Source organism: Perognathus longimembris, chromosome 5 (genome assembly GCF_023159225.1).
Source record: "Perognathus longimembris pacificus isolate PPM17 chromosome 5, ASM2315922v1, whole genome shotgun sequence".
Taxonomy (NCBI): domain Eukaryota; kingdom Metazoa; phylum Chordata; class Mammalia; order Rodentia; family Heteromyidae; genus Perognathus; species Perognathus longimembris.
Window position 1 is genome coordinate 17,321,731 of NC_063165.1, and position 11,005 is coordinate 17,332,735.

The 11,005-nt window shown below is 37.2% G+C and overlaps 1 long non-coding RNA gene across 1 annotated transcript; it reads right to left on the minus strand.

Moving 5' to 3' along the window:
• Positions 1-9,617: 9,617 nt before the first annotated feature.
• LOC125351559 lies at positions 9,618-10,702 on the minus strand. The gene is made up of 2 exons (XR_007210970.1): positions 9,929-10,702; positions 9,618-9,712 (listed from the first exon to the last, which is right to left on the minus strand). It is a non-coding gene; the product is annotated as an uncharacterized LOC125351559 (long non-coding RNA).
• Between the last annotated feature and the right edge of the window lie 303 nt (positions 10,703-11,005).

Here is an 11,005-nt window from a genome sequence, read left to right on the forward strand (position 1 = left end):
TTAATTTAGATACCATGCTTGTGTACAATAATATATATGTGTATTTATATTTGTATGTGAGTTGATATACATAGAGTATGCACATTAATTTCTTTGCATATTCCTATATATAATATATATATATATATGCACCCCAACACACAAGAATATATATGGGAGAATATAAAATAGGCCTAAAGGGTTATAAAGGGGAAAACAAGGTCAGATTTCAATAATGTTATTCCAAATGGCTCACAGCATATAGAAAGCTAAAAGCATAGACAAAGCCTGATCTAGTGAAGAACTTTCTGCTTGATCTACAAATTGTAGAGCAAGAATGGAGACAGAAGTGGGGAGAGGCTGCGGAAATCCCTTACTGGTGATGCAGCACTGTATCCTTCTTTTGGAGACTGGCTTTCTCAGAGGTGGTGTAGGAGGAAACCCCCTAAAGAGCAAGAATCCAAAGCAGTGGAGTTCTGCAAACCCTGGGAGCCTCAGATGTGGGGCCTGTGGTTAGAGGGCTGGAGTGCCAATCTTTCTCCAAGAACCAGCTCAGAGAGCACCTGCTGCAGGCTGGGATGGCGTGTCAGTGCAATTCAAATGGCAGCATCTTGAGGTTTCTCCAATGGGCATTAAATAAAGAGGGAAAATTCCCTTGACTGTTTACCAAAAGTTTTTGTACTTCGATTATTCAGAATTTTCATCTTGAAAATGAATGATTTAAGACAGTCATAAGAAAAGTTGGAAATTCAGAGTTTAGTCTCAATGGCCTGGGGCAACTCTATTTAGCACCACAAATTATATCTAAATGTGGAAAAAGACAGGTGGTCAATGTAGAAAATGACACTGAAAGATCATCTTCCCTTGACTGACCAAAGCCAGCTCTTTGAAAGCGAGAATGAGGTGGTTGGTTATCAGGGAAGGGTTGTTTGGGGACACAAAGAGAACAGGGATTTTGAAGTGCACCTTGAAGCCAAAGATTATGACCTAATCTTTGTTCTGCTTTGTTCCATTTTGGATATTTAGTTACTTATATTCCACCAGTATTCTAGAGAAAATTGTTGTGGTGCAATTTTAAATCTCTCAAATAACTACTATTTGAATACTTATTATAACTATTACATGAATTTATATACTATAATCATGCTGATTAATCAATTAATTGGTAATTAATATTACAAGACAAGTCATAAGCCATAAATTTAGGTTGAATATATAAACCTTTTTTTGGGGGGGGGGGAGATAGCAAACTCAGGGTACAAATAGCAAATTGATGGAACAGTGTGCATCAGAAAACAAAATCTGTAATTCAAATGTTGGTAGAAAAGAATGCATTCAAATAACTTATGATTCTCAAAAAGTTATAAATTTCAATTGTTTCAAGTGTAAGGGATTTTGTGCATTTCCTAATGATCAATTTAGTCTTTTGTGTGAGAATTTAAACTAAACAATAGAATCATTGTGAATTTATGACAGAGAGTATGAATTTATGCTGGATATAGTTTGTCAGCAAATAAATATTGTCCTGAAATTCCTTTCCACATACTAAATACTTCTCTAAATCTTTTTTTTCTTTTTGAAGTGATTTATCTGTTTTCTTTTTTTTAAAATTTCATTCTTTGCTTTTATTTTCTTGACTTATAATATTAATTAGGATTTCCAATACAATGCTGGAAAGGTATGACAAGAGGACACACCTTTTCCTTTTTCCTTATGTTAGTGGGAGGTCTTAGAGCTTCTCATTATCTAATGTAATGTCACTTATAGATATTTGTAGATATTCTTTATCATGTTCAGAAAGTATTCCTTCATTCTTTTTTCTTTATTGTCAAGTGACGTACAGGGGGGTTATAGTTTCATACGTAAGGCAGTGAGTGCATTTCTTATCCAACTTATTACCTCCTCCCTCATTTCCCCTGCCTCCTCGCTCCCCATTTCCCTCTCCCCCTCCATGAGTTGTACAGTTGGTTTACCCCATGTAGTTTGGTAAGTATTGCTGTTGCATTGGTTTGTCTTTATCCTTTGTCTCTCGATTTTGGTATTCCCTTTCCTGTCTCTAGTTCCAATACATGTATATACAATATCCAAGGTACTAAAATCAGTTAAATTTGGTGCCAGTCCTGGCCCTTCAACTCAGGGCCTGAAAGCTGTTCTTGAGCACCACCATTTGATTTCTGGCTTTATTTTTTTTTGATGACTAGGTGGATATAAGAGTCTCAAGGACTTTCCTGTCTAGGCTAGCTTCAAATCAAGATTCTCAGATCTCAGCCTCCTGAGATTCAAAGGGACCTATTATTTTTTCCCCTAAAAGACCTATAAATTTCTAGCTGTCGCTTTAAAGGTGATTTTTATGTGGTCTTACATAAAATGGAAGAATGTTCTATTCTGAGTCTGTTATTACTTTATCTTTCAGGAATGTTTGAACAAAATCCTTAAAGCTAAAATAAATAAACATTGATGCTAATTTTACAATATTTGTTTACACAGCATGGGTGGTCCCTAACAACTTCCTATGACCAATATTATCAAAAGAACAGTTTATTATCTTTTATGAAAATATTTAAGAGGGCAAATATAGTTTGTCTGAACTGATGCTAGTATACTTACAACTTCTTTACGTATAAGGTGCTAATTAGGTTTATCAAGAAAAGATATCTAGTATTTGGCAAATTTAAGTCAATAAGAAAACCAGTTTTTAAAGTATTTTTATATTTTCTATTTTTTAAAAATCAAAGTAATGGAATCATTAAAGTAATTAAACACTGACTTGGATTTAAGTGAGAAAGAGGTTGATTTAAGAATTTTATTCTCTGAGCATGCATGTAGCAAGTCATAGATATGAATTAATTTTCTGCAGTTTCACGGGTGTCACTTCCTCTCTGAAACTTAATTCATGTACAATGCAGGTTGGATCTAACTGCTTCTAAGAACAACTTTCTGTTTTTTGGATTTCTTTTCATCAGAAGGGGACATACAAATAACATAGATCTTAAGCGAGTTTCTAAAGTACAAGAAAAAAGGTTGATGATAATGGAAATTCATAATTTTTCTCATGGTTTTATCACATTCATCTCTAGTGGCATAACTACTCATTGAATTGTTGTCCAGTCATTTCCTTGCAACCACCACTACAAGCTAAAAGGCTTCCTCTAAGCCTCTGTGGTAAGTGTCTCAAGTACCCACTCACTGTGCTTTGAGCACATATCCTCCCTTATGATATTCCTGACCATGATTTTTCCCAGATGTACCTATCCTTCCTTCTGATTTCACCTATTCTTTAAATACAAATGCAAACAATTCTTCTTTACCCAAAATTTGTCAAATGCATATGCTGGTATTGTACCTACCATCTCTTGATGATTCCATTGCTTTTGGAATATATTTATGTATATGTAACATAAAAATACCATGTGGGATGGCTCCTGCTTTCTGCTTCATTCTTGAATGTATTTTAGCAGATAGTTAATAAGAAAATGTGTTGGGGAGTAGGCTAAAGTAATGAGTGAGACAGGCAAAGTCTGTCATCATGAAACATGGATTCTAGTGGGAAATACAGATGCTAAGCAAGCCAAGAAATATACTGGGATGATAATTCTGATCAAGTGAGGGAAGTAGGACAAGTTGTTAGACATTACAGGCAGCAAGAGCTCTTTTTTAAAAAATTTATTGTCAAAGTGATGTACAGAGAGGTTACAGTTTCATACATTAGGCCTTGGGTACATTTTTGTTGTTGTTGTTTTGTTTTGTTTGGGGTTTTTAAAATTTCTTCTTTTTTCTATTTATTGTCAAAGTGATGTACATAGAGGTTACAGTTTCATATGTTGGGCCTTGGATACATTTCGTGTACTGTTTTTTACCATCTCTCTCATTCTTCTCTACCCCCCCCCTTGCCCCCTCCTCCCATGAGTTCAGTTGGTTTATACCAAATGGTTTTGCAAGTATTGCTTTGGGAGTCTTTTGTCTTTTTATCCTTTGTCTCTCGATTTTGATATTCCCTTTCACGTTCCTAGTTCTAATACCAGTATATACAGTTTCCAATGTACTCATCTAAGATACAGTGAGAGTGCAGGTACAACCACAGGAAGGGGATACAAGAGGATCATCAACAATAGAAGCTACGGTTTCACATGGCATGTTCACATGGCATGGCAGCACAAATTGTCATAGCTAAAATATGGAACCAACCTGGATGCCCCTCAGTAGACGAATGGATCTGGAAAATGTGGTATATATACACAATGGAATTTTATGCCTCTATCAGAAAGAATTACATTGCTCCATTCATAAGGAAATGGAAGGACTTGGGTACATTTCTTATACTGTTTGTTACTCCCTCATTCCCCCTCTCCCCTTCCCCTTTCCCTCTCCCACCATGAGTTGTTCAGTTGGTTTATACCAAATGGTTTTGCAAGTATTGGTTTTGTATTCATTTGTCTTTTTATCCTTTGTCTCTTGATTTTGATATTCCCTTTCACTTCCCTAGCTCTGGCCTAGTGGCAAGAGTACTTGCCTTATATACACGAAGCCCTGGAGTCAATTCCCCAGCACCACATATATGGAAAATGACCAGAAGTGGCACTGTGGCTCAAGTGCTAGAGTGCTAGCAAGAGCTCATATCATGGGCTGTAATGAATTTGGCCTCTGAAAACAGAAATTTTGATGTGACTGTGGAGTATAATTAGAAGATGCATGGTTTCAGAGTGAGAGGTAGGGTCAGGGCAAGCAGGACCTTATTGGCTAGATCACACATTTTTTTAAGTATACTAATAAGCTACATAAAAGTTTTTAGGAGAAAAAAATGCAGGATCAAATTTTTATCTATATATGCATTTTTTTGAAGTTTTTGAGGCAGGATCTTACTATACGTAGTATAGCCCAGCCTCAAATTTGCCATTGTCCTATCTCAGCCTTCCTAGTGTGAGGATTATTAGCATGTGTTCCTCTATATATTTGACATGACTCTGTCCATTGCTATGTGAAAAATGTGTCTAAGTATTATAAAAATAGAAGCTGAGGGGCTGGGAATGTGGCTTAGTTGTAGAGTGCTTGCCTTGTATGCATGAAGCCCTCGGTTAGATTCCTCAGCATTACATATAGAGAAAAAGTTGATACTATCATTGGGGCTCAAATGGTAGAGTGCTAGCCTTGAGCAAAAAGAAGCCAGGGACAGTGTTCAGGCCCCGAGTTCAAACTTCAGGACTGGCATAAAAAAAATAGAAGCTGAGACAGGATGCTATTACATTAATAACTTCATTTTCAGCCACTCTCAAATACCTCTTCTTTGCTCTGGATGAACTGGCAGAGTAGCTTTTCCACTGACTAATTCAGTAGGAGGGTTAGTGGAATTGTATTTCATGAGTAAATATTGAATTCTGAGAAATGACACCTTAAAATGTGATGATCAGAGGAGGAAAAATATTCTAAAAATGTTGTGAAATCAGTTCTGTGAAATGCACCATTCAGTAGTTACGTTCGTTCACATACAATATATTGGTTGAAAAGTTGAAACAAATCACAGTGTGTTTGCTTCTTAGATTATATAGTAGGTGATAATTAACCAAAGCAGAGTAGGAAAAACATTTAGTAAATATATAATACATTAATTATACATTAAGCTGCACTACACTCATAACTCATATACACTCATATATATTTCTTTTTTTCCATTTTACAAGTAAGACAGCTAAGATAAACTACTTTAAAAATATTCCTGGTCACTCAGATGAGGCCTGGCAATAAATACTCTACTTGTTTCACTATCAACAATATAAACTCCTTTTAGAAAACAAAATATTGTCCTTTTCATTGGAAGCTATTATCTTTCAACTAGAATAAATATTAAGCAAAAGCATAAATAAATATAGTAAGCACCAAGGTTGAAGTTTTTTAAATTGATTTATTAATTAATTTTGTCAGTCATGGGCTTTGAACTCAGGGCCTAGGCACTGTGCCTGAGCTCTTCAAATCAAGGCTAGGACTCTTCCTCTTTGAGCCACAGCACCACTTCCAGTTTTCTAGTGGTTAATTGGAGGCAAGAATCTCACGGACTTTCCTGCCTGGGCTGGCTTTGAACCACAAACCTCAGATCTCAGCCTCCTGGTAGATGGGATTACAGGCAAGAGCCACCGGTGACTGGCTAATTTTTGAAGAATCACTTTTTGATGATACAGAATGTTGACTTTCCCTTTATTAATTTAATTGAGCTAACTAACCACCATAGATGAAGACACAAGAACAATGCATTTAGATATTTGTTTGAGAAATCACTGAAGAAAGAATAAATACTATAAAATAGAAGCAAGAACTGCACACACAACATTTGTAAGAACTGGAAGAATGATCCAATTTGTAGATAGAGATGAAGGGTCAGATTGTAAAATAAAATGAAGTATTTGATACTGTGAAAAATAATGCACACACTATTTCTCTCAAAAAGAGATGATTCAATTATTTGAAAATGAGTCAAACTTCAGATAAATCACAAAGTTATAGCAATTAGGATTCCAAGCAAAGAGGAAGACAGTAACTAGAAATAAATACGCAAAAGGACAGATGTTACTGCCATTATATGAGACATAGAACAATATATAAGACAACAAACAATAATACCAATGATTAAATCTACTGATGTCATTTATTCCTTTGTGAAATAAGACTGGGGAATGACAGCAGAGTACATAACTTAAAATCATTCCTTAATACTTAACATATATACTTAATATTGAGCATGATCTGAGGTAACTATAGAGCTCACTATTACACATGTTCATGTATTGGGGGTTCTATTGTTTATTTTTTTTGTTTGTTTCTGTTCATCCTGGGGCTTGAACTCAGAGCCTGGGTGTTGTTCCTGAGCTTTTGTGCTCAAGTGTAGCACTCTACCACTTGAGCCAAAGCTCCACGTGTGTGAGTGTGTGTGTGTGTGTGTGTGTGTGTGTGTGTGTGTGTTTAATTGGAGCTAAGAGTCCCATGGACTTACCTGCCTGGGTTGGAGATCTTCATTTCTCAGCCTCCTGAGTAGTAGGGTTACAGGCATGTAATCAGTGCCCAGCTTTTGTTGTTATTTTAAGGCTACAGTTTGCTATATCAAGAGTTGACCTAGAACTCTTTATCTTCCTGTCTCAATTTTTCAAGTAGTAGGATTACAGGGGTGTATCACAAAGTCTGGCAGTCTAGCCTCTTTCTCCTTCTTTCTTCCTCTCCGTCCACCTCTCTTCTTTTTCCTCTTCTTCCACCTCTCCTCCTCCTCCTCCTCCTCTTCTTCTTCTTCTTCTTCTTCTTCTTCTTCTTCTTCTTCTTCTTCTTCTTCTTCTTCTTCTTCTTCTCCTTCTCCTTCTCCTCCTCCTCCTCCTCCTCCTCCTCCTCCTCCTCCTCCTCCTCCTCCTCCTCCTCCTCCTCCTCCTTCTCCTTCTCCTTCTTCTTCTTCTCCTCCTTCTCCTTCTTCTTCTCCTCCTCCTCCTCCTCCTCCTCCTCCTCCTCCTCCTCCTCCTCCTCCTCCTCCCCCCCTCCCCCTCCTCCTCCTCCTCCCCCTCCTCCTCCCCCTCCCCCTCCTCCTCCCCCTCCCCCTCCTCCTCCTCCTCCTCTTCCTCCCCCCCTCCCCCTCCTCCTTCTCCTCCTCCTCCTCCTCCTCCTCCTCCTCCTTCTCCTTCTCCTTCTTCTTCTTGTCTGTCATGGGACTTGAACTCTGGGCCTGGGTGCTGTTCCTAAGCTCTTCAGCTCAAGGATACAGCTCTACCACTTGAGCCATAGTGACACTTCTTGTTCTCTTGCATTTAGAGATAAGTGTCTCACAGATTTTTCTGCCTGGTCTGGCTTTGAACCGTGATCCTCAGATCTCAGTTTCCTGAGTAGCTATAATTACAGGCATGAGCCACCAGTGCTCAGCTCTTATTTTGTTTTGAAGTGATAAAAACACCTTGAAACATTGCCAAATTAAAAATCAATCTGATTGAGATGCTTGATAGTTTCAATGAATGCCAAGGCCTAGGCAGATTAGAAAATGGTATTTTAGAAGAGATTATTCTGCTATGAAATCAAACTTGCCAATTACCTTGGAGTTTGGGTAACTTAATATGCCCCACATGGCTAATACGTACAGGCTCTTTATCAGGATATCCACAGTTCAAAAGTAACTGTGAGGTTTTGAAGGAATAAACAAATATAGAGGTCTTTAAGGCATAGATTAGGAGAAAGGGAGAATACCACCAGAACTTTCTAGACCACAGTCACCAGCGAGATACACATCTTTGAATTCTCAGTATTTACTAGTCTATTGGGGTTTGGGTGAAACACGTCATTGTCAAGAACAGGTGTTGGCGAATCTTGTAACTCATTCATCATTAGGCTGCAGCAGTGTTAACATATGCTACATTAGTGCTAATCATGTTTGTTTTTATAATCAACATTGAAGCTGCCCTTCATGCCAAAGACAGAAATGTAAGCTGAGGAAAACAAACCTGGAATATCATATTATTTACTCAAGCAAATTCCTGTTCTCCCCGTTTCAGCTCCCAGGCAAATTGGCAAATCCCCACTTCTGAGACCTGTAAATTCTCAAATGTTTCAAATTCAAGATTTTTAGATAGTATTAAAGTTGTAAAGATGTACATTTATATGAGTTATACTTGACATGGATTTATTAATGAACTTCTAGTTAAACTCTTAAATTCTAGTATTGATTTCATGCTTTTGATTTAACTGTAGAACACTTAATCAATGGTACTCTATTTAACAGGCTATTTAGAGATCAGGATTTAAGGACGATTAAATTTTGAACTATAGACATCCAATTGTTGCTGTACAACTGCTAAAGTATAAAATCCAAATAAAATGGTTACTGGGTTATGCCAGCAAGGAGGGCCAAGGAAGTTGAATGCTGTGAAAATAGATTGCTTGCTACTATAAAAATAAATGGAGGGTCTGGGAATATGGCCTAGTGGTAAAATGCTCACCTCGTATACATGAAGTCCTGGGTTTGATTCCACAGCACCACATATATAGAAAAAGCCAGAAGTAGTGTTGTGGCTCAATTGGTAGAGTGCTAGCCTTGAGCATAAAAAAGCCAAGGACAGTGCTCAGGCCTTGAGTTCAAGCCCCAGGACTGGCAAAAAACAAAACTCCAAAAAAAAATGGAACAGGGAACCCTGTTTGGGATAATATTTTGAGGGGATTGGACAGGAAGTTTGTTAAAGGGGATTAAATAGATTGACATACAATGTAAACAATGAAATTCCCTGACCCCTCCCTGTACAAGTAATATAAACATCAAAAGTACAATGTTTAGCAATTTGGGGAAGCAAAGAAGCAAATAATCATATCTATAAAGCAATCTATAACGCAAATGTTCATCAACTGACTTAGAGATTCAAGTGCTATTTCCTTCCTTCATAGTTGTTTCACTGCACGTGTAACAAGGAGCATTTATCAATTATTCACAATCTCTAACTTGTAATTTGCATAGCAACCTTTGTTCTCAGATTTCCTAAAATGTTTAGAGGACTTTTTTTTGTTAAATATTTACAGTGTTTACATTGTTCTTTTTTGTACGCTGACAAGTTTTGCTAAGTATAAGTAAATTGCAACTCAAGGACAAAAGATTGGTGTTGTATAAACACGTAATTTTAGCAGCTAGATCACTGGTCACTTGTGTAAGTTTTGTTATGTATTGCTCTGCTGTGTTATGTGCCTGGATGTTCCAGTGTTTGCTCATATTATATGAAATCTAGGACTCTACCTTGTTGTTGTTTTTTCTTTAACCAGTCCTGGGCCTTTAACTCTGGGCCTGAGCACTGTCCCTGGCTTCTTTTTGCTCAAGGCTAGCACTCTGCCACTTGAGCCACAGTGCCACTTCTGGCCATTTTCCATATATGTGGTGCTGAGGAATCGAACCCAGGGCTTCATGTATACAAGGCAAGTACTGTTGCCACTAGGCCATATTCCCAGCCCCTACCTTGTTCTATTTTGTTTCTTACTGGTCTTTCTTATGGTGCTATTTTTTTCCACCAAGGGCTCTCTGGCTTCAATTCCATTTTTTGTGGCTTTGGCATTTGATTCTTGGGTCTCTAATTATAACCAGTTTAGTATTTTGTTACTCTTTTTGCTCTTCCTGTGTACCAATATAATTTGTTGTACAGATAGAAAAATAGTTTACTTGGCAAAAGTTTTGTGTCCTTAACTTTCCTTTTTTTGTCAACTTTATCTGATTAGTCCTTATTGTATAATCTAATTTTACTAAATTTTTCTTTCTTAAATGTAATTACTGTTTAGCTAATGATTATTCATTTTGTTTACTTTACCTTATGAACTATAACCTTGAAACTTATACAAGGATTTTATGAAGTATTTTTAATTGCCCCATTTACTAAGTAATTGTAGCATAGTTTTGTATTATGTAATTCACCATTTTCATAAAGACCTCACTATGAGGTTGAACTGGTAGATAGCCTCTCTAGCAATAAACAGGCACACATACACACACACACACACACACACACACACACATCCCTCCCACAAAACCACATATACATTTGCTACTCATAATGTCTTGAATGTGATAAATTAAGAATTTGAAATATTCTCTTAAGTTCCAAGGTTATCTCTGTCCATAACCTTCCATGTCATGTCACATGTAATTCTGTGTTTATCAGAAATAGACCATACAGGCTGGATAAGTGGCTTAGTGGTAGATGCATGCCCTGGGTTCGATTCCTCAGCAGCACATAAGCAGAAAAAGCCTGAAGTGAAGAGCCTTAGCTCAAGACATAGAGTGCTAGCTTTGAGCAAAAAGATTCCAGGGACAATGCTCAGGACCTGAGTTCAAGCCCCAGGACTGGCCAAAAGAAAAAAGAAATGGACCATACATATCAGGTATCTTCTTTGCATTGTTCTCTATGATGCTCACTAAATGAGGAACTTACAGAAGCATGCATTTCTCAGAATGCATCCCCATTATTTTTTTTCTTATTTGTTGTCAAAGTGATGTACAGAGAGGTTACAGTTTCATATGTTAGGCCTTGGATACATTTCT